We start from the raw sequence: 23532 nt of genomic DNA, 5'->3' as shown, positions 1-23532 counted from the left end.
ATGGACACATACTCCCATGAGTTCAGTGGTTGGAAAGGCCTGCTTATCTAAGTGTGAATTTTCTTTGAAGTTTCAAGATTTATCTTTGCGATGTGTGTAGACGTCTGCACTCTACTTTATATGTCAATTGAATATAAGCATTTTCCTTATACTCTTCGTATAAAATTGATATTTCTGCAAGACACATCAAATTTGCACATGAGCTTCAAATATACCACTGCACTGTCTTCCTTTTGTATCTCATTGCATTCAAGACTCTTTCATTGGTTCTAAGATTCTTCACCAGCTTTTCTCCTGTCCCCCAACACACACACACACACACACACACACACACACACGCACACACCCTAACCTTCCTTTTCTCTTTACCTTACCAGCCACACAGAAATTCTTAGTTGCGTTGTATCACAAGAACTCCCTCATGTTGCTATACTTTTCAAAACCATTATTTTCAACGGCTCTATGATATTTCATTGGCCATCCTCTACTGTTGAACATTTAGATCTTTACAATTTAGAGAGGTTCTAAATTATCTTCACGTGTGTGTGTGTGTGTGTGTGTGTGTGTGTGTGTGTGTATATATATATATATGATAAATTTCCAGAAATGCAATTACTAGGTCAAAAGCAATAAAGAACTTTGTGATTATTCATACTTATTTCCAAATTGCTTTCCAAAAGTAATGTAAAAGAGTACTGGCTTCTCTGCCCCTTACCCTTCTCAAAGTTCTTACTAGTACTGTGGATTAGCATATAAATTGACAGATCTTAAGGGCTTCCCTGGCGGTCCAGTGGTTAGGACTCCATGCTTTCACTGCCAAGGGCCTGTGTTCAATCCCTGGGCGGGGAACTAAGATCCTGCAAGCCATACAGCCAGCCAAAAAATAATAACAATAACAGATCATAGCTTGTATCTCATCTTTGTTTTAGTGTATTTTCTGATTCTTTGGGTCATAATATATGTTTGTTTGGTATTTGCTTTTTGCTTTTTAGAAGTTGTTTAATTTCCTTTGCCCATGAGGCAGAGTAAAATGTGTGACCCAAAGTGTGCCATTTTGCCACGTGGATTGTTTTGAGTTGAAGACAATTAAGACCAGCAGACTCAGGAACAGCTCTTTTTTTTTTTTTTTTTAATTTTTTAAAATTTGTTTTCTGGTTTTTTTTAAAATTTTTATTGGAGTATAGTTGCTTTACAATGTTGTGTTAGTTTCTACTGTACAGCAAAGTGAATCAGCAATAGATATACATATATCCCCTCTTTTTTTGGATTTCCTTCCCATTTAGGTCACCGCAGAGCACTGAGTAGAGTTCCCTGTGCTATACAGTAGGTTCTCATTAGTTATCTATTTTATACATAGTATCAATAGTGTATATATGTCAATCCCGATCTCCCAATTCATCCCACCACCTGCTTCCCCCATGGTGTCCGTACGTTTGTTCTCTACGTCTGTGTCTTTATTTCTGCCTTGTAAATAAGATTGTCTATACCAATTTTTTCAGATTCCACATATATGCATTAATATATGATATTTGTTCTTCTCTTTCTGACTGACTTCACTCTGTATGACAGTCTCTAGGCCCATCCACATCTCTACAAATGACCTAATTTCATTCCTTTTTATGGCTGAGTAATATTCCACTATAAAAGCTCTTTACCTCTCCCTTAATTGCCTAAAAGAATTTAGATAGAGGGCCCATACCAGGAAGATAGCAAGTATCAATGATAACAGTTAATATCAGAAAGACTTATCTGCATGGAATGGAAACATCTGTTTACCAGCCTCAGTTGCCTGACTCTTTGGGTCTCCTGTCTTTGGGGATCCCATAAGTACAAAATCTGTTTTTCTCTAGTTAAGCTGTTTTATGTCAATTTGATTATTAGAACAGCCAAAGATCCTATAATGGAAGAATGGAAAACTTTTCCTGTCCTGCAGTTTTGGTGCCCAATGTGGGGCTCTACACTGGCTGGACGCTGCTCACTTTGGGGCTGCTGCAGCTGAGAGATCCTGGGACTGCTGACAGGAACCAACAGAAGGTAAGAATTCTTACCATGACAGTCTCTTGGATCTCTGCCTGCATGGTCGGGAGGAAGTGAGACTGGTAAGAGTCCTTTTCTCTCTCTAAATTTAGATTAGCAGGAGAAAATATTTGTGTGAACTAGTTTCTTAGGTATAGCAACTCTGGTAAAGATTTGTTATGAGTCCTCTTGTTTTCTATTGTTCCCTTTCCTCCCAGAGAAAGTCTTTGTTTTCCTTTGTCTCTGTCTTTTGTGACATTTGTCATACCGTAGGGTAGAACACAGGCATAGGTCCTATAAGCCTGTTGTTCAAGCTGGCCTCAGAAATTGGTAAGTTCATGCTTCCCACCAGATCGACATCTGTTTAGACAAACTTTGGAGTAGATGCCCTGTGTAAAACCAGATGAGATTTTCCTTTCACCTTGTTCTGTGTCCTGAGAGCTTGGCCTCATGACGAGTAAGAATATTGTCTCTGGTTTCCACCAGCCAGAAGATGCAAGTACCAACTTCCATTTTGATGGCCAGTCGAATCCACTGGGATTCTGAGATGCGAAGTCACACAGCATTCTCTTTGTTCGGCTGTGTCAGCTGTCAGGAGAACTTGTCGTAAGGGGTCCTGGTCCACAGGGGACCTTTGTTGTCTCAACCATCATTGCCTTGTAGTACTGGAAAAGTCCCATTCCAGTAGCACCCACCGAATGTCACAGATTAGTGGGTCTGTGATTGGGGGTGTCTCACATTCTCATGGGCAGCTGCAGACACTGCACTACACCATTCTTAGCACGTAACAAAAGTCTTTGCTTTCTTAGGCTAACCTGGGAATGAACTTTCTGGATCTTGTGAGGGCTGTATCTTTTGTACTTTCCTTTGAGATGCCTCTTGGGTCCATGTTAAGCCATATAGAGGCTTATTGATTTGAGTCACTATTGAGATTAATATAAGATCCTAGTTGTCAATGGCCAGACTACGGATGCCTTGAATTGGCTGTATTTGAAAGAAAACAGTTTTTAGAGAGCTCTCATCCTAAGTATCTTATTTGTACCTATGGAAAGGCTGAATTAAAAAGTGGACACATGGGGCTTCCCTGGTGGCGCAGTGGTTGAGAGTCCACTTGCCGATGCAGGGGACACGGGTTCGTGCCCCGGTCTGGGAAGATCCCACATGCCATGGAGCGGCTGGGCCTGTGAGCCATGGCCGCTGAGCCTGCGCGTCCGGAGCCTGTGCTCGGCAACGGGAGAGGCCACAGCAGTGAGAGGCCCGCGTACCGGAAAAAAAAAAAAAAAAAAGTGGACACAGGAATATAATGGCTGGTCTTAGGGACTCCGTTAATAAGATGAAAGAACAGAAATTAGAACAAAAACTAAAGTCCACGTCCAATGCATATCGTCCTTCTTAAAATCCAGCCCCATCTCCTCAGCAAATTCCCTTAGCTCCCAGACTCCTCCACCTTCCCCAGAAAATCCCTTAAAAACCCAGCTGCCTGTTTTAGCTTCCCTTTCCCTACAGGATTTACAGAGAGCACTCCAGCCTAATCTCTAGGCCCAGGGTATACAGTTTACGCATGTAAAGGGTGAAAGCCATTAAGTAAATTTAGCAAAAACATGGGGATGGACAGTAAGACTCACTTTCTCTGCCAGCTTCAGGCCTTCCTGTGCAATGTTCTTTGTGGATGTATCCTGGATTCCCTACGACAAAGAATTCACATCCTCTGGACAGCAATAGATCTTTTAAATTGTACAGCCCTTTTACCTCCACTTTTAGACGATCCTACCAAATTTAGAGAGGAATTAGAAATATTAGTGGCCATTCACAACCCCACTCATAAGGACCTTAATTGGCTGCTGAAGGATATTTTTCCCAACCATAATTACACTATAGTTAACAGACAAGCCAGATGGCTTCCTGGGGGAAAACATCTCTCACAGAGGAAACCAATGACCAGAAATTCTCCCAGGCCCTCCTACAAATGATCAGGAAAGGAATCAGCTGGAAACCAATATTCAGGGGCTTATAGGAGCAATAGTAAATACTTCCCCTCATCTAAGGTGGATTGGTCTAAGGTTAAATCGTACACGCAGAAAGAAAGACAGCATCCAAAGGCCTTTGTTGAATGCTTATATAGACTTTTCAATGCATACTGCATTAAACCCCAAAGTTCCAGAACATAGAAATCTTTCCATTTCTGCCTTAGTAGGAAATTTTCTCCCTGAAATAAAAAGGCAAATTCAAAATAGTATAGTTGGGTGGGCTAGTCAACCTCTAAGTATTACAATGGAAGCAGCTGCCCAATTCTTTGAAGGTAGCTTGCAGAAATGAAGGAGGAAAAAAGGAGTTAAAATCAACAATTCTTGGTTTGCAATTTGAATCTTTAGAGGAACAAAAGCATAACTCTGAGAGGAACTCAAAGACCCCCTCAGATCCTTTCCTATTTGCCTCCAGACATTTGCAGATGTAAAAAATTAGGACATTGGAAGTGCAATTGTTGTGCATGTAAGAAAAAGAAAGAAAAATTTAAACAGTAATTACCCTAGACTTCTGATAGTGGACCAATATACCCCCAAAACGCCTAGGAGAAAACGTGTATTCTTTCTTTGTCCCTTGAAGGTGTAAATCTTACCATGTCTTTGAAATATAAACACCCCAGGCGATATCTAAAACACTGCCCACACTTAACCTGAGACTGAAAAAAAAACGAAAGAGAAGCTTTTTAAAATACAAACTGCTATAAAGGCTCCCTTGCCCAAATCTAGTCCACAGACTCCATAAGATTACTTGTCAAAGGCAAATACAAATCCTAAAAGTCTTCTCTACAAATTGTAAAACGGTTTAGCAATTTGAGCTGGTAAACTTAACCTATTCCAACTGCCAGAAACATAATTTGGATCTAATTGTGGTTTATAAACTAGTGAGTTTTGTATTATTGTACCTGATTCATGGCTAAAATTTTGGAATGGAAGCTATAGGGTCTCTGTGTCTATCTGTGTGTTTACATGTCTACGGATGTATGTTACATGTATGTGATATTTTACTACCTGTGGAAGGTATTCTCAAATTAATTGGTAAGAGATTGCTACTTAATTGGCTTAACAATAAGCACTTATGAATTAAGTATTCCTAAATCTCAGAAATATAGAAACTAACCCAAATATTTTTCAACTTCATGTAGTATAATCTTTGGTAAATAAAAGCTAGTTTAAGTTTGGTTTAATTAACATAGGTATGCCTCCAGAGTTATCAGCATTAAATATGCAGATAAACAACTTTTATTCTACCTGAGTTTACTAGTGAAATAAGTTTATGTTATCTGTATTATAAAATTTGTCTGCAAGAACGGTAGCTTGGGATGATTGCTGACTTTGACTAGTGTCTAATAAAGTTTTCATGGGTAGTCTAAACATAAATGTAGGGAGGAAGTGATTTTAATAGATGTAAGTGGGATGAGAGTTTTTAGGTGAACTTTTCAACAATAATTATGTTTTCTGATACGTTTACTTAGTTTCTCAAATCTCTTTGGTAACTTACACCCTTAGAGTTTTTCTAAGTTAAGCTAAATGATGGAAATTCATTGAATTTAGATCACTTCCTAATAAGATAAAATGCAGAAACATTAATTACTGAACATAGGTTTATCTACTTTTGGTTTCTTATTACATTATCACAGAGAAACTAAATATATTTGGGTCTCATAGTAAACATGTGTTATGCCACATTGAAAATTTGTACTATGAGGAAGTGTATGCTTCTAGAAATTATGAAACTTAGTCACAGAACTTGCCAATATAAAGAATGCTGGTATAACAGGCAGTTCACAATTGCTTACTTCTTACTTTTCACCAGAAATTAAGGTTTCTAAGGTTTAAAAATTCTAATTCAAAATTTAATTAATGTGTATAATTAAAACGACTAGAAATAATAATGGAAACAAGTTTGTATATGAGGACGGTAGGATGGTTTTTTTTGGTTTTTTTGCGGTACGCAGGCCTCTCACTGTTGTGGCCTGTCCCGTTGCGGAGCACAGGCTCCGGACGCACAGGCTCAGCGGCCATGGCTCACGGGCCCAGCCGCTCCGCGGCATGTGGGATCTTCCCGGACCGGGGCACGAACCCGTGTCCCCTGCATTGGCAGGCGGACTCTCAGCCACTGCACCACCAGGGAAGCCCGGTAGGATGTATTTTTGACTAAGAAGGTGTGAGGTATGGCGATGTATTTTTGTTAAGGGAAAATGAAGTTAATTTGTCCTAATGTAAAACTGGTAATTTCAGAGTGGGAAAGAGGATAATAAAGGACAAAATTGTATAGAAAGTTGGGAAGAGAGAGGAAAAGAGAGAATTCTACCTGTGTAGTCAAGTTGGCTAAAACTGAATTGCTATTATAAGGGTTTTTTAAATAAGCTTTAATATCAGTAGTGTGCTTATGTAATTTTCCTTCATATACTAATAGGACAAGGGTATTTTTTTACTACTGGTCTGCTTTTGATAAGAGATTATAAAAGATTGTTTTTACCTTTTAAGTAATCTACCTAGAAAACAGAGATTCTGTGTTTTATCAAAATAATTTTCTGTTTCATGTTGCCCTATTCAGATCTTTGATTACCTAAGAAAACTGAGCCTTCTCTATTAAGAGCTAAAGTTGTTATATATATATATATATATATATATATATATATATATATATGACTATGTAACTTTCTGTATTTGCCTGCAAAATCTTTAATTTTCACTTTGGTTAACTGGATAACTACATATTGTTTCACAGTAACTATGATCCTGTCTAATCAAGTGTTTTAAAACCTTTTTGATATTTTTGACAAACTTCCCCAAACTCAAATTCTAAATGAAGTCTTTTTTACCTCGAAGTGACTTTGGGGTTTTGCAGAGGGCCCCTGGAACGTCTCAAAAGATTTGTTCTCTCTCTTTATTAAAGAATAGAGACGTTATGCTAATTAGACTTATTTGGTGTATTAAATTACATGGGAATCATTGTCAAACAAGTGATGATAAATCTTCTTAAGTTATATTGTATGAGTGAATGTTGTTAATACAACTGTTCTGAAAATTGTATGAAATTCCTAAAAATCTGATATGTCCTGGTATGTTATCACTTGTAATTCTAGTTATTATCTTAAAACGTTTTGTATCATAGAAATAACCAAATTTCCTTGTCAATCGCATTATAATGAACTCTCATCTGATCTTTAACCATTGCCATTTAAAAACCTTATGTCATTTACAGACAGTTATTATTTTATACTGGTGCTTTTGCAAAAGTATTCCTGCAAAAGAGTTTCATTTTCAGACAAATTCATGGAAAGGACTCTGACAAGTACTCTGAAATACAGTATTCTGATGACTTTCTGATCATACCACTGAATTTGGTAAGAAATTACAGAACTCTAATGAAAAAAAAATGATGGCTTCATAAAACTGCTAACAAAAGATCAAGATCTATACGAGTTAATTATATGGAACTGAATGAACTGATTATAATTTTTATGACTTTTTATTTAAAACATCGTTGGTTCTTTAATGTTTTGTTTTGGTTTTTGTTTTCCAGATAAAGGAAATATTTCCTCTTAAGCTATCTATAACTTACAGCAATTTAGTGAAATGTATCTTTGTGAACAAAGGTAAAATGTTTATCTTTTTCTCCCTACCTGATCCCTCCAGAATTTGGAAACTCATAATGAGTTTTTTATTTTCATGGCAATACAGTTATTTGCATAAGTTCAATAAGAATCTGTTCTCCTTATGACAGGATACAATTGGAAACATTGGTTATATTACCAAGGATTTGACTGGAATATCGTATTTGAGAGGGATATGCGTAGGCTCACATATGACCTGACAGCTTTAAGGAACTAAGATTGACTTTATGGAGCCAATAAAGCCTTTTGGAAAAATCAGGCCTGGGAACTTGCTACAGGGTTCCCAGCAGCCTTACCAGGTTAGTAAGTAAGGTCACTTCCTGCAAGCCCAGGAACCTCAGGATATTCGGGGGACCTTGTGAAGAGAGGAGTTAACCCAAACTTATAGGTATTTCAGGCCTTAAGTGTGACGGTGAGTGCTTGGTTTGGCTTCCTAGCCTGAGATGATTTTAAGAGTTCAATATGAGATTCCTTATGAAAAGCTCTAGCAAGGCAGATTTAAGAGTCTATAAGGTTAAACACTATTATTGCTGTACTTATGTAAATAATCTGGACAACTTTATTAAAACTAGACTTAATTTGCAAGCAAAATTAGTCTTATTGTGGCTATCTTTGATAGAAATGGGGGTAATTGTAGAGAGAAACATCTTCCTCCCCTTCGAAGCTCCAGATACCTACCCCCTTCTCCTTAGCTCAGAGTAGCATCTAAGCCTCAACTGCGTGTCTTCAGGTCTCATGTCTTTGGGAATCCCATACATATGAAGTTAAATTTGTTTTTCTCCTGTTAATTTGTCTTATGTCAATTTAATTATTAGACCAGCCAAAGAACCTAGAGGGGTTTTCCGCCCCTCTATCACTTATCTACTTGGGTCTTTAATGGTTTGGATAATCTCTCTATATATATTTAGGATATTAATCCTTTGCTCTTCGATTTTATAGACTTGTGCATTTGGCCAAAAGAAGTAGCAAAGCTCTAGTCCGTACTTAGAAATGCCAAACATTACAGTTTCCTAGGGAAAGTACTTCTGGGAAAATGGTACTGGTGGGAATGTCTGGTGGTTGGTATATTTTCAGAAACCATACTGTAATTTCACACACAAAAATATTTCTCACTGCAGAGTAGGTTGGTATCAAAATCTGAGCTCACCTTATGTTTAATTTATCATTGTTCCTCCACTGTTCTCTATGCAATGCAAATTTACTCATAATACTATTCTCAAGACTGCTTCTAGCTTGACTACTTTTTCCAAATGAATAACACTAACTCACCCAAACTGTTGAGGTATTTGGCTATTTGTGAACAAAGACCATGTGGTGTACAATTACTCATATGTGTTTTCTGTTCATTCATTAGGATAATGATTATGAATAATGTTTTCGCCCAAAATAGGTTTTTATAAAATTCTCAGAAAGTCATCTTCCATCATTAATTTATGGTTCAGTTTAAGTTAAAAAGTATAATCATAATATCTTTGATTACTAAAGTCACAATAGTATTCCCTTTGGAACAAACACCACAGCATCACTAGACCTGTTGATATACCTTTCTGGAGCCCATAGAAATCTCCAGGGAGCATGGAGGTAGAGGTGGGAGATATTTCAATTTTTTTCTCGAATTGGGCATGTTCTTTTGCTTTGTAGTTGTCTGACATGCAGTTATATCTCAAATTCCCGCCTCTACCTCCCATGCCAACCTAGACAGAACTGGAAATAGTGGTGACTGTGGTTGCAGTGGTGGTGGCTGGGCATAAAAGAGGCTGTTCATCCTCTCAGAGACAATTGTAGTGATGGATCTAGATTCCCCTACCCTGCTTTTACATCCCTTAGAACATTTTTACTGGAAATCCAATAGGAAGTGGAAGGGATTAGATTATCATCACAAATCCTCATGGAAGTTTCATTTTAGAGGGAAGTTTAATTTCTGTAAGATTTACGTGGACAGAAACTGCCACAACCCAATCGATCCTATTTCTGAGGACAATTTCCACGACATTTTTTCTAGTTTAGAACATTAGAATATGGTTATTTTTTTAAATTATGAAAGCAGTAAATGCTTATAAAAATTTTAGCATTTCTAAAATGCTAAAAGGTATAAAGAGATCATCCATAACTCTGTGCTCCAAAAGAATATTATTAACATCTTGGTAAATTTGATTCATGCCACAAATATTTAATGGAACACCTGCCGTGTGCCAGGAACTGATTGGGCAATGGAGGTAGATCAAGGAATAAAACAAACAGAACCCCTGCTCTCCTGGAGCTTACATTTTAGAAGGGGAGAAAAACAATTATTAAATAAAATAAATGAATAAATAAAATAATGGCAAGTAATAGTAAGCATTGTGAAGAAAAATGTACAATGTAAGGGCAATAAAGAGTGGTGTTGATACAATTATAAATAAACAGATGGGGAGTCTAAGGACATGATATTTGGTATTGGAGCTGGATGAAAAGAAGGATGCAGCTCTGTGAAGATCAGATGGAAAAGCATTCCAGGGAAATGGATTGCAAACCCTAGTGAGGTCAAGGTGGCTGCAGCACTGAGAGACAGAGGATGGTGGAGAAATAGGCCAAAAAAAGTTTTTATCTCATTGTAAAAGTGATAGGAAGACATTATAGTGTGTTAATCAGGGGAGAAAAGTGACCTGATTTATACTTAAGGAGATAGAATTGAGTGACATATAAGATGCCATCATGCTGGAACTTTCCGGAGTTGGATTTCCTGTTTGCTGGATCCCATCTTTTTCTTTTTTGGTCTCCTCCCTTATTTTGGTGTAGCAAATTTTCCATAGCTTTACTTTTTAAGGTGAAAGGAAGTTAAATTTGAAGGCACTGCTTATCTGAAAATATATTTACTTTCCTCACACTGTTGATTGATATTTTTTCTCGATGGAGAATTCTAAGTTAATATCATTTTCTGTCATTTCAAAGGCATTGCTCCATTATCAATTAGCTTCCAATAATGCTGTCGAGAAGTTTGATGGCACTATAATTCCAGATTCTTTGTATGTAACTTACTGTTCCAACCCCTCTGTAAACTTTCAGACTTTTCTCTTTATCCCTGGAATTCTGAAATTTCATGCTCTGCCTTGGTATGGTGGCTTTATCATTCAGTGTGCTGGAGAAATGGCAGAGCTCTACAAATTATAATCTCTTGTCTTTCAGTTCTAGGAATTGTTATTGTATTTTTAAAATATGTCTGGCCTGCCTCTTTTTTTCTTCCTCCCTCCCTTTCTTTTCTCCCTCTGTCCTTCCCTCCTTCTCTCTCTCTGTAACTCATTATAATTTGGATATCTTAAATTGTTTCTCTAATTTACTTATCTTTTTTTTTTTTTGTCTACTATGTTCCCGATCTTTGTTTTAAGCTCCATTTTCTGCATGATATACTGATCCTTTTTTTTAAATTTATTTTTATTTCTTTATTTTCTTTATATTTTTGGCTGCATCGGGTCTTAGTTGCAGTGTGCAGGATCTTTCATTGCTGCACACAGGCTTCTCTAGTTGTGGTGTGTGGGTTTTCTCTCTCTGGCTGTGGCATGCAGGCTCCAGGGCACATGGGCTCTGTAGTTTGTGGGACGCGGGCTCTGTCGTTGAGGCATGCGGGCTCAGTAGTTGTGGCATGCGGGCTTAGTTGCCCCGCAGCATGTGGGATCTTAGTTCCCCGACCAGGGATCGAACCCTCATGCCCTGCATTGGAAGGTGGATTCTTTACCACTGGACCACCAGGGAAGTCCCAATATACTGATCCTTATTGCCCAGTTTCTACCAAGGTTTTAAAAAATTTGGAATCATATTTTTGTTTTCTAAGACCATTTTCTTTTGGGGGGCAATATTTCTTTTTTAATATTATCTTGCCTAATTTTATAGATTTAATATTTTATCTTATTTATCTGAGATTGTTAATGATGAGTTTTGCTCCTTAAATTATTTCTCTTTCTTCTTTGTTTTTTCTTATGTTAACTTATTAAGGTATCTATCTTGCCTTTGGAGAATTTTCTCAAATGTCTGTTGTCCTTTGGCCGTCTGCATATTTGAGAGTCAGGCGATAAAAATATATTTGGAAATTCTGAGCAAATACATTGTGCTATTCACTGGTAGACTTCAGTGTGGTAGATGCCCACATGTCAGGACCTGTAAGTCATTTATCCAGAAATGGATATTCTAATCTTCCCCCTTGGGATCTAGCCTAGAATCTGAGAACTGTGCTGGTGGAGGGAGATCAGATATATATATTTATCTATGTTTTCTTATGTTCCTTAATGACTTGATGCTTTATGTATAACTCTTTAATCCATTTAGACTGTATGATAATATAACGTATCATACATATCATAACATAATCTAATCTAATCTAACCTAACATAATATAAATCAGTTTCCATGTATGTATAGTCTAGTGGCCTCAGACATAGAGCCTGTGTTTGAATCTTGGCTCTGCCACTCACTAATCACATGACCTTTGGCAAGTTACCTATTCTCTCTTTGTGTCAATTTCCTCTCTGTAAAATGAGGATAATAATAGAATCTATTAGGTAAGGTTGTTGTGAGTATTATAATGTGTTAATACATGTAAAAAAACTTAGAACAGTTCCTGGCATACAATAAGCACTATCTAATGATTAGTTATCATTATTAATTACTTTGTATCAGTATCAGGGTGTTGTAATATTACAATCATAGTGTTTTAAAACTTGTGGAAGAAGAATTAGGCTTTTCTCTGTGGCCTCATTGATAAGACTACAACTAAACAAAGGAAACTTTGAGGAGATGAATTTTTATCAAAATAAGGAAAAGAAGGGCTTTTCCAAACATTCTAAGTGCCCAAAGATGGAATAGACCATATCAAGATTTAATGAGGGCTTCCCTGGTGGCGCAGTGGTTGAGAGTCCGCCTGCCGATGCAGGGGACATGGGTTCGTGCCCCGGTCCGGGAAGATCCCACACGCCGCGGAGTGGCTGGGCCCGTGAGCCATGGCCGCTGAGCCTGCGTGTCCGGAGCCTGTGCTCCGCAACGGGAGAGGCCCCAGCAGTGAGAGGCCCGCGTACCGCAAAAAAAAAAAAAAAAAAAAAAAATAATGAGTTTCCTGTCGATGGAAATGTTCAAGAGAATGTTTGTGAACACTTTTGTGGCACTGTTAGAAGGCATTCCTGGTAGTAAAAGACTAAATGCATTGAATGAACATTGAAGCACTTTTTAAAATGTGATATTTTACAATCCCAACACTGTAATCAGAGAACATGAATGCATCAGAAAGGCAGAAAAATCGGTGTCAACTTGACCCTAGTTTTTAATGACTCTACAGTTTCGACCAGGCAAAAATAGAAGGTCTTTGTTAAACTGTGATGGGGTATCGTATAGAACAGAATTGAAATCACATGCCTACAAAGTAAGAATTATGGAAAAGCAAGTTTAAGTATGAAGAAAATATAAGAACTTAGCTAAGTTTTGGGATGTCTAGGCAAAACTGATTCAGGACCAAAGGAAATTAATTCAGATTCCTCCTACTCAGTTTTGTTTTGTTTTGTTTATTTTTTTAGGTTCTCATTAGTTATGTATTTTATACATAGTAGTGTATATATGTCAATCCCAATTTATATAATTTTAATAAAATGAATAATCAATGTCATTGTAGTAGGTATTAAATATAATGTTATGCGTGGGTGGCCAATGGTTGTGAAAAGGATAGTGTCGGGGAGAGGAACTTTCCCCCTCCCCCCCTCTTGAGTTCTTGTGGCTGGACTAACAAGAAAATTGACACAAGACAGATTAATAGGAGAAAAAGAAACAATTTTTAATTTGGGTACACAGAGGTCTAATAGAAATTGGTCCTACGAAGTGGCCAAAGCAGGCAGTTTTTATACTTTTTAGACAAAGAAACAATAAATTTGAGAGGAATTGAGAGGACAAAGAAATGTAGGTTTGGGGTGCTAAATTAGTGAAGACTCTAAACAGAGTTTGGGCTTAGGGTAGTCAATTAAAGAAGTGACAAAGTTTGTTTCTACAGAGGCTTGTAGAAAGATGTCTCTGGTGCTAAGGGTGTCCTGCTGGTTCCAGATACAGGGAGTGCACCTTTCACATGGAAGGTTTATCTCCTGCTTTCAGGGAGACAGCAAAGAGGGTCAGAATGTCCCTCTTGCGTACGTCTTTTCTTAAGTAACGTTAATTTAAAATAATCAATATGCCATTGAGGCATATTTTGGGGCAGCCTGTCCTGGGCCTCAACAATAGAAATCATTTAAACTTGAAAGCAAAATATCTTTCCTGGCTTAATATGAGCAAGTGTGTTTGCTAATGCTCTGAAATTGAGTTCTTTCCCAATACTTCAGTGTTGAGTTATATTATTTAAAGACACCTTCATCTCTAATTTTATATCTCTTAAATTTCATTTTCCTTTCAAATAATTACAGAGTTCTGTTAACAATAACACTCACAGTGACTGTTCTGTGTATTTTAAAGATCCTAAGTAAATACTGAGGAGATTGAAAGAAAATGACCCGCTGGGTGCCTGTGAGAAAAGTAATTCACTGGGAGGGAGGCATAGGCTCTGTGTTGTTTTCCCAGCCCTAGCTCTTTCTGTGTACCCAAAGACACACATTTATGACATGCTTTGTTTAGGTACCAGCTGGAATCACAGAACCAGAAAGTCTTGAAATGAACCCGGAGACCTAGGCTAGGAATGAAGGTAGAGGACCTAAGACAAGAACACGGTTTTTGGGATCTGCACATCTTTTTTGGGGGGGCCGTGCGGTGCAGCTTGTGGGATCTTAGTTCCCTCACACACCAGGGATCCAACCCAGGCCCTCGGCAGTGAAAACGCCGAGTCCTAACCACTGGACCACCAGGGAAGTCCCGGATATGCACATCTTGACTGAGCAATCTTGAGTATGTGCTTAACCTCGCTGAGCATCAGTTATCTTTATCTGTAACATGAGGATAATAATGCTGCCATAGGGCTGATGGAGGATGCTAAGAAACGATGTATAAAGAAGCATTTGCATGGAGCCTAGCACATAGTAAGCTCTTAAATATTTGAACCATGAGAAGTCAGGTCAGTCCCTTTAAGACTTGGGAAACGGGATGGGATAGGAGGTCTTGTGCATAAAAGAAAGCACAAACCATATCTCCCTGCCTGGCAGAATTACAGTGGTCTCCCCTTGTCGGTGGGGGACACCTTCCAAGACCCCACCCTCAGTGGATGCCTGAAACCATGGAGAGTACCAAACCCCGTACTCATAGACTATAATTTTTCCTATAAATACATACCTATGCCAAAGTTTAATTTATAAATTAGGCACGGTAAGAGAATATCTGAATTGCACGCATCACTACCTTTGTGCTTTGGGACAAGTAAGTAAAATAAGGGTTACTTGGACACAAGCACTGCTGATGCTGCTCCAGTCAGTCTGATACCTGAGCCAGCTACTAAGTGATTAACGGGCAGGAACCGCTGGACAAAGGGAAAATTCATGTCCCAGGTGGATGGAGCCAGTTGGCATGAGACTTCATGAAGCTACTCAGAATGGCGTGCAATTTAAAACTTACGAATGGTTATTTCTGGAGTTTTCCATTTAATATTTTCAGGCCACAGTTGAAACTGAAACCATAGAAAGCGAAATCACGGGTAAGGGGGGGACTACTATACTCTGGCTCTCCAGGTATAAAAATCAGAACCCCAATCATTCTCTCTACTCTCCCTCCAGCTCTCAATATTCCTGCATCTTCCCAGGCCTGCTGGAGGCAACTAAGCCACTCAGTGGCAACCTCCTCATCTAACTTCACTTGCTTCCTGGATGTCCCATGCCTTTTCTGGCTCACATCAGGACCTGGACTGGGCTTTATCCTCCAGGTAAGTATTTTGGGTTGTCTGTCTCTAAACCCTTCCCTACTTGCCCATCCCATGCTCTCTGCCTCTTGATAAACGTGTGCTACACTGGGCCATAGGTACTGAGCTATTAGATAGGGGGGCAAAGCCATCTTGGCACACAGTCTAAACATCAATACTCTCTGTTAAGTGTGGCGATATGGAAGCACACATCTCCCAGTCTGTGAAAATAGATTGATCAACTTCCACCAATACTGAATTGACCCTGATAGATGTCTCTCATTGTATTATAATTCAGTGCTATAAAAAGTCATTTACAAACAGCCCAGTTGCATAACATCAAGGGGATGGTAAAGTAAATTATGGTATACCCACATGATGGACCATTGTGCAGCCATTAAAATGATGTTTACAAAGAGTTTTTAATGACATGGGAAAGTGCTAATGATATAACGCCTAGTGAAAATAGGCTACAGAAAAAAATAGGCTACAGAAATATTCCACATAATATGGTATAAAACCATCTAAGAAAATATGATAGATATGTCTGTTACTATATATAAAATAGTATAATTTACAATATTAGGGACACATATACCAAATGTAAAATGTATTTGTTTAAGCATGCATATATGTGTATAAATATATATAATGTATTGGAAATAAACATGATGTTAACAGTGATTATCTATAGGTAAAGGAATTACAGGTGATTTTTTTTTTTAGTCTATAAATATTTTTCTTTTTCCCCTTTATGTTCTACAATATACAAGCAGTGGTTTTATAATCAGTAGAAAATAAGCATTCTTTATTCCAAACAGTTATCATAACCAAACTTAATTATGTTTGAGCTGTGAAATTAGTTCATTACCTAGGTAGTTGAGATCTGAATCTCTGACTGCATTTCATCTTGAGTACAAATGGTTTCCTTAGACTGGTAAGGCCAAATGGAGAAGCTTGATTCTGTAAAATGTGGTTTAAAAATATGCTAAGTAGGGGCTTCCCTGGTGGCGCACTGGTTAAGAATCCGCCTGCCAATGCAGGGGACATGGGTTTGAGCCCTGGTCCAGGAAGATCCCACATGCCGCGGAGCAACTAAGCCCGTGTGCCACAACTACTGAGCCTGTGCTCTAGAGCCCGCGAGCCACAACTACTGAAGCCCGTGCACCTAGAGACCATTTTCTGCAACAAGGGAAGCCACCGCAATGAGAAGCCCGCGCACCACAACGAAGAGTAGCCCCTGCTCGCCACAACCAGAGAAAGCCCGCGCACAGCAACGAAGATCCAACACAGCCAAAAATAAATAAATAAATTTACATTAAAAAAATATGCTAAGTAGCCAAACTGGTCTTGAAGTGGGGGTTTCAGTAAGCTGAATAATGACCCCTCCCCAAAGATATTTTCCATGTCCTAATCTCTGGAAACTGTATCACTTTATGTGACCAAAACAAAAAACCCTACTGTGTAGATGAGATTAAGTCAAGTATATTGAAATGGGGTCCTAATTGCAATCATACATATCCTTGTAAGTGGGAATTGAGCGGAGATTAGACGCAAACAGAAGAGGAGACGACAATGTGACCACAGGGGCAGAGACTGGAGTGACATGAACACAAGCCAAGTTATGCTGGCAGCAGCAAGGAACGGAAGAGCCTCTGGAAGGAGTAGGGCCAACACTTTGATTTTGGTCCAATGAGACCGAGTTCAGACTTCTGACCTCCAGAACTGTGAGAGAATAAAATTCTGTTGTTTTAAGCTACTAGTTTGTGATAATTTGTTACAACATCCAGAGGAATTGAATACATGGTCTTAGTGACATGCGTGAAACATGGCCCCTGGCTATAAAGATTTCATAGGCTAGGAGGGTAGGGTAAGGTATAAACAGAGAAAATTATACTATGTTGCTAAAGGTGACTAACTGGCCCTGTGAGGTCTGAGAAAGTCATCCTAGAGGAGAGGTGATATTGGAGCTATGTCTTGGAAAATTAGTACGTAAAAGTAACGGATTTGCAAACCAATTTTATGGGATATGAGAACCAGCCCTTTGAGGGAAATGATTTGTGGTTTCAGTCCCATTTGGGTAGCACAGTGCTTAATTGGTGGCAGTAGTGGTTTGGACACAATGAGGAGGCTACATAGCAGGAGATAATGTGTTTTGTCGTTGCTAAACAACTAACTGTGAGGCTCTGGGCTAGTCGCGTCTTTGATCTGTGCATCAATTTCCATATATATAAAATGCGAAGTTTGGACTAGATTTCTAAGGGTCTCTTGCCATTCTAAATTTCCTTAAGTCTGTGTTTTGACAACACTGTAGAAGTGAAAATTGAGAACTAGTATATATGGACTAGTAAATTTCAAGTATTTATAAGACTGAGATAAGTGTTCATAAAAATTCAAATTACAAATTTAAAGTACAGAGTGTATTGCTCTGAGAATGGATTTATGTGACTGTAACTCCATGTAAGTATTTGCACACTTATGCAACACTCAGACACTCAGAAGACATAGACATTCATTGCATAGTATTGTGTTTGCCAAATTTTCTACGATTAAAATGTTTATGTTAAATTCAAATAGACTCCTGGTCCACATTTAAATACTAGAACTATAGACACTGAATTGGGATCCAGGGGAGGGAAGATAAATGAGAGAAAAAAAAGGTTAGCACTGGGTGAAAAATGTTTTTTCCTCTTCATGTCTCAGTGATGGAGTGTGAGGTGCAGAGGCTGGAATGGTTTAATCAACCCAGCTTCCTAAAAAAAACTTGCTGTGATTCTTTGCTGAAGCCTTAATAAGAAGGCTAAGACTGTCCCCTAGGGTAGCAGGTGAGATGAAACAACCTTTGCTCATGACAGCACTACAGATCATTGGCAGGACTGACTCAGTGTCTCAAAGGAGCAGGCAGGCAGACGGAAATTCAGAGGATATATCCAATTTCTCTTTTCTACTAATCTCAGGAGGAAGCAAGCTCACAGTCTGTTTTCTTCATTGGCATTATGACCAGTCTTCTTCTATTGGACCATCGATGACATTGCATCCAGTGCACATATCGGCACATGAATCTGAAGTCACCTGTAGGGGAAGACTTCCCCGAGGAAATACTCCAAGGAGACTGTCACTTCTGTCAGGGGAAGGGAGAACTGGGTGTTGCACAGTGTGAGCTATCAGGCAAAGACAATGATAAGACTGATGGGCCAGGTGAGAAGCAGCTTGTGAGGAGAGAACTACACCTATTTTCCTGTTGCTGGAACATAAACTGTGGGACAGAGACTGGTGAAAATTGAAGCTGGAGAGCCCACCAACGGCCGGGTCACAGAGCCTTTTGTGTTTCTAGCCAGGAAGCTTGGATTTCAACCTGCAAGCCAACGGAGAACCTTCGAAAGTAATGCTGACATTTGAGTCAGATGGACCACTAGCTGGAGGGATACCCACAGAGTAGGAAACCATTTTGAATTCCACGTGTAGATAGTGCTAGGCATCTTACAAAGCTTACTAAAGCATCAATATAATTGATAAGGGAAATAATAAAAGTACACGTCAAGCAATTGTATAAACGAAGGGCTAGAGCAATGGCTCTGACTTAAGGCAGGGAGTTGAGGGTAGATTTAAGGGCCGGGATTTCTTCTGGTTAAGGTTTTTGTGCCAGCACTTCTTGCAATTCAGAATTGCCTGAAGACAGGTTCTATTTGTCGTAAAGGATCATGTCCTGAATTAAGGTGAAGTTCCCTAGTAGGACTTTTTAAAGTCTCTTTCCTTATCGCCTTGCCTTTGGTCTTTCTTCCCTTAATTCCATTTACACTCTTGATCTGATTTATCTATCAAAGCACAACTATGATCATGCCCTTGTTACAAAACCACCATTGACTCACATCACCATTTAACCACCGCCTAAAAATACAAATCTGGATTTTCCTGTCCTCACCTGTCTGATTCCCAGCTAAGGTTCTCACATTATCTCTATTATTCCTTTTCATACATGTTTCATCCAAACTAAACAACTCTTTGCTGTTTTAACATCCTGTGTGCTTCTGACCACGGTTGTCAGGAATGTCCTTGTCATGTGCGCACATTCACCTTCTATCATCTCTCAGGGCCCAGCTCGGGTGTTTGCTCCCCCGTGATGCTTTTCTTGATCCATCGGGTAAAATTCAAGCTGGATGTCTTCTCTCCTTCCTCCACCCTCTTCATGCTATTTTGTCTATGCCTATCTTATATTCCTTGAATTTTCTACCTTGTGTTGTGTGTCGTGATCCCTCATCTAAGCTTATTGACAGAGAGGAAAGGGGATCTTATCATCGTAAACTCTATTTTTTATGTGGTTGCCTCTGCCTGGAATCCTTCTCTTTCATCTGGAGAAGCCCTGTACACCTTTTAAAGCCTATTTCATTTATTATGTCTCCAACGTCTTTTCTGATTTCCTTTTTCCCACCATAGAAAAATTTTCACCCACCCTGGTGCCGCTATAGCATTTTGTTCATTCCATTACTCCTAAAATGTAAGTGTTAATTAAATTGTAGAGTTCAGTTCATGCGTGTTACTCCTTTTTTTTTTTTTTTTTTTTTTTTTACTTCAAGTCAAATTCTGACAATAAAGAACAACAGTATGGAATCTGAAAGCATGGGCTCTTTCCAGACATGCAAAGATACCACAATTGATGTCTTTTGTGAAAGTGTCAGCAAATCCATGAGTGATGCCAATATGCAGGCACATTAAGCCCTGGCCGTTTGATGGTTTGATGGTTATTCCACATCTCTTTCTTCTGATTGGTCATGTCGAAGCTGTCACACCCAGGATCGAGCAGTGCTGCAACTGATCATCCTTCTTTCCTCATCGATGCTCCTGAATGTCGCATACTGACTCTGTAACAATTTCACTGAAATTAGGATTAAATTAATTCCCATAGAGTATGTAGACTCATTTTATCAAGAGGCTTTTTTTCTGGTACGCAGGCCTCTCACTGCTGTGGCCTCTCCCGTTGCGGAGCACAGGCTCCGGACACGCAGGCTCAGCGGCCATGGCTCACGGGCCCAGCCGCTCCGCGGCACGTGGGATCTTCCCGGACCGGGGCACGAACCCGTGTCCCCTGCATCGGCAGGAGGACTCTCAACCACTGTGCCACCAGGGAAGCCCAAGAGGCATTTTTGATGAATATTTTATGCAAGTGCCATATCTATATAGATTAGTGTCAGATGAGGGGAAGGACTTGAGTCTCAGACTTCAGTTTGCATTAGACACTCACTTCAGGCATGATTTGGGGGCTGGAAGCTGGGTGAGGCAAGGGAGGCATTTACCTAAGATGCAGAATTTGAAATGGTGCAGGAGTTGTACCTATATTTAAAAGCTTAGCATTTTTAAACAGTCGTGTTTATGATTAATTTTGATTTTTTAAAATATTACATTAAAATATTGTTTATCTTGCTTACTGAGTTTTGAGGCATCCTCCCTTAATTTTGCATTTAAGGGGAGTGCCTCCCTCACCTTACACTAACCCTGGCCTTTCTTGGTTTATAGCATAGACATACTAAGGCTTACACTCTTTGGTCTGCCTCACCCCTGGACCTTCAAAACCAGGTGACTAAGGCACACATCAGGCCTGATAACACCTCGGCACGGTTTGTCAAGATCAGTGTATTCAATGTATACTTTTACTCATGAGTATCTCTTGATGAGCTACGTCTCATCATGGGTCTCTGGTTGCCATATTAACTTAACTGAGATACCCAAACAGTTCAGATTGGTAGACTGCTTCATTTGTGAAACCCAGAGTGTGTTTCAGCAGATAGTGGGAGCTAAGGGATGGTTATATTCGTGAGAACTTTGTAATTCCTGCGGAGGAAGGGGACTGACTCTAAGTAAGTAAAATAGTTTCTACTTTTGGTATAGTCGTCTGTAAGACATGTATTTTGCTTAAGAGATTAATTCCTTATAAGGAATTTATTATCCATCCCTACTTTTTGTTTTATTGATTCATATGCATTCAGTGGTATTAGGTAAGGCACACGTTTAATCTCTGAAGACTGTGGCATGTGATGATGGACCTTTTCAACAACCTCTGCTCTACAGCACAGTATCTAGCTACTTAGGAATGAAAATTAATACGAAGCACATGAATTCAAGGGCATCAGTCTAAGTTCTCAGGTGAATTTCCCCAGTGCCTTTAAAATCTAATAATATTTCACACAGTACAAGCTCCCACAGAGCTTTCCACTCCAGCTTATTAATCATCAGCAGCCTATGATTTTTCTTACACAGCTTATAACCTAACTCTGATAATGCTGGGAAATGTCATAGCAGCTGATGTTTAATCTTCAAGTACTTTTTTATTTGAATCAGATACAGATTGTAGTTTGCTTTTTTGGAACTTTAAGCATAACCAGAAATTTATATTTTTATATACAGCATTAATGTCAGCAAAAAGACTGAGAACCAGAAATTGTAAGTATCCTTGGAAATTACAAGATGCTTTAATTTCACAGATGGGGAAACTGAGATCACAAAGGTAATACTGTTATTACAACACATTCTTTTTTTTAATATTTATTTATTTTGGCTGCACTGGGTCTTAGCTGCGGCATACGGGATCTTTTAGTTTCAGCATGAGGACTTCTTAGTTGCAACACGAGGGTTTCTTAGTTGTGGCATGCAGACTTTTTAGTTGTGGCATGTGGCTCTTAGTTGCAGCATGCATGTGGGATCTAGTTGCCTGACCAGGGGTCGAACCCAGGCCCCCTGCATTGGGAGCGCAGTCTTACCCACTAGACTACCAGGGAAGTCCCACAACCCATTCTTCTTCTCCTTAGATATACTTAGATGTACTTGGGTGTGGCATGTGGCTTTATTTGATAAAAAAAGTATGTGGATGTAAATATATGTGTGTGTGTGTATTTGTTTATACTCATCTACCCGATGCAGTCTTCTTGTCTGTTAAAAATAAGTGTCATCATGTGATGTTGGGCCAAGTACTATGTACAATGATTTAAATGGACAAGATTTCTCTAGGCTTTTTTCCCCTTGCTCTTTTAAATCACTTTTCATGTCTTCTTCAGTAAATTTTTTTCATTTCTTCTTTCACATGTAATTATTTCTCCTGATAATTAGGATTATTTGAGTTTTAGAACAAAATATAGGTATTGCAAAGGGGAGAAAGGAGTAAGATAAAGCAGAATGCAAGTTTTTTAGTTAGGCTTTGGGAAACATATAAAGACATTTGAGTCAAAAACACCAGATTTTTGGAACTGTAATCTTATTCCATTTCTATTTGTTCTACTGGGGAGCACTGAGATATGGGTGAAGGGGCTGGAATCAGATCAGACTATCATTCCAGAATCTGCTATCTTCTAGCCTGAATTTGTCTTGCTTAAGACTTCATTGTTCAAAACCCCCATGCCTTTGGAAGGGTGCCTATTGTTTATGGAGGATTTTCCATTCGTTAGGCTGAATGAAAAATAATTCATTCAATACTACTTACTCAGAATTTGAAGGACTGGTATATAATAGTGTACATGACTCTTAAGGAGTTACATCCTTATGGAATAAGCAACACTCCCTAATAGGGAAGTTCAACCCCTGAGTCTTGGTTTATGGAAAACCCCTGAGTCTTGGTCTATGCTAGCAAGGAGCTATACATAAATGCTTCTCATATCAGACAGCGTGCAATTTTATGGCCTGAAAGTGTAGGAAGAGCAGTGAGCAACAGGAGTATCCTGACAGTTGAAGCCACAGTAGATGAAGGAAGTGATTAATGGTGGCTTGTATAGATGTAGCCTAAAGATACATGAAATCATTAATATCATCACATGAAATTCTCCTTCATGGACACTTTTAAAAGGCTTTGCATCGTTGAAACCATGATAGAGAGATGTAAACAAAGGCAGTAAAGTGCTTTTGGATGGTTCCCCTGTGAATATACTCGAGGTGTGAATTAGCACACAATGGATGCACACAGCCAACATCTTTCCTCCAGGCACTGAGGGTGCAGAGCGTGTGAAGTGAGGCTCTTTCTATTTTTTTTCTTTTAACACCCCAGCATTTGGTTAGTCTGTTGGTGAGG

The 23532-nt window shown here is 38.9% G+C and overlaps 1 pseudogene across 1 annotated transcript in view; it reads left to right on the top strand.

The window, feature by feature from the left end:
- Positions 1–1908: 1908 nt before the first annotated feature.
- LOC309817640 (heat shock-related 70 kDa protein 2-like) overlaps positions 1909–23532 on the top strand; it is a 55462-nt pseudogene continuing 33838 nt past the window's right edge. Inside the window, exon 1 of the transcript in view lies at positions 1909–2034. The product of the transcript in view is annotated as a heat shock-related 70 kDa protein 2-like (transcript). The remainder of the gene's footprint in view (positions 2035–23532) is intronic.

Source organism: Grampus griseus (assembly GCF_964374135.1).
Source record: "Grampus griseus genome assembly, chromosome: X".
NCBI classification, from domain to species: domain Eukaryota; kingdom Metazoa; phylum Chordata; class Mammalia; order Artiodactyla; family Delphinidae; genus Grampus; species Grampus griseus.
The sequence above is the reverse complement of the archived record's forward strand: the minus strand, read 5'-3'. Positions and strand labels throughout refer to the sequence as shown.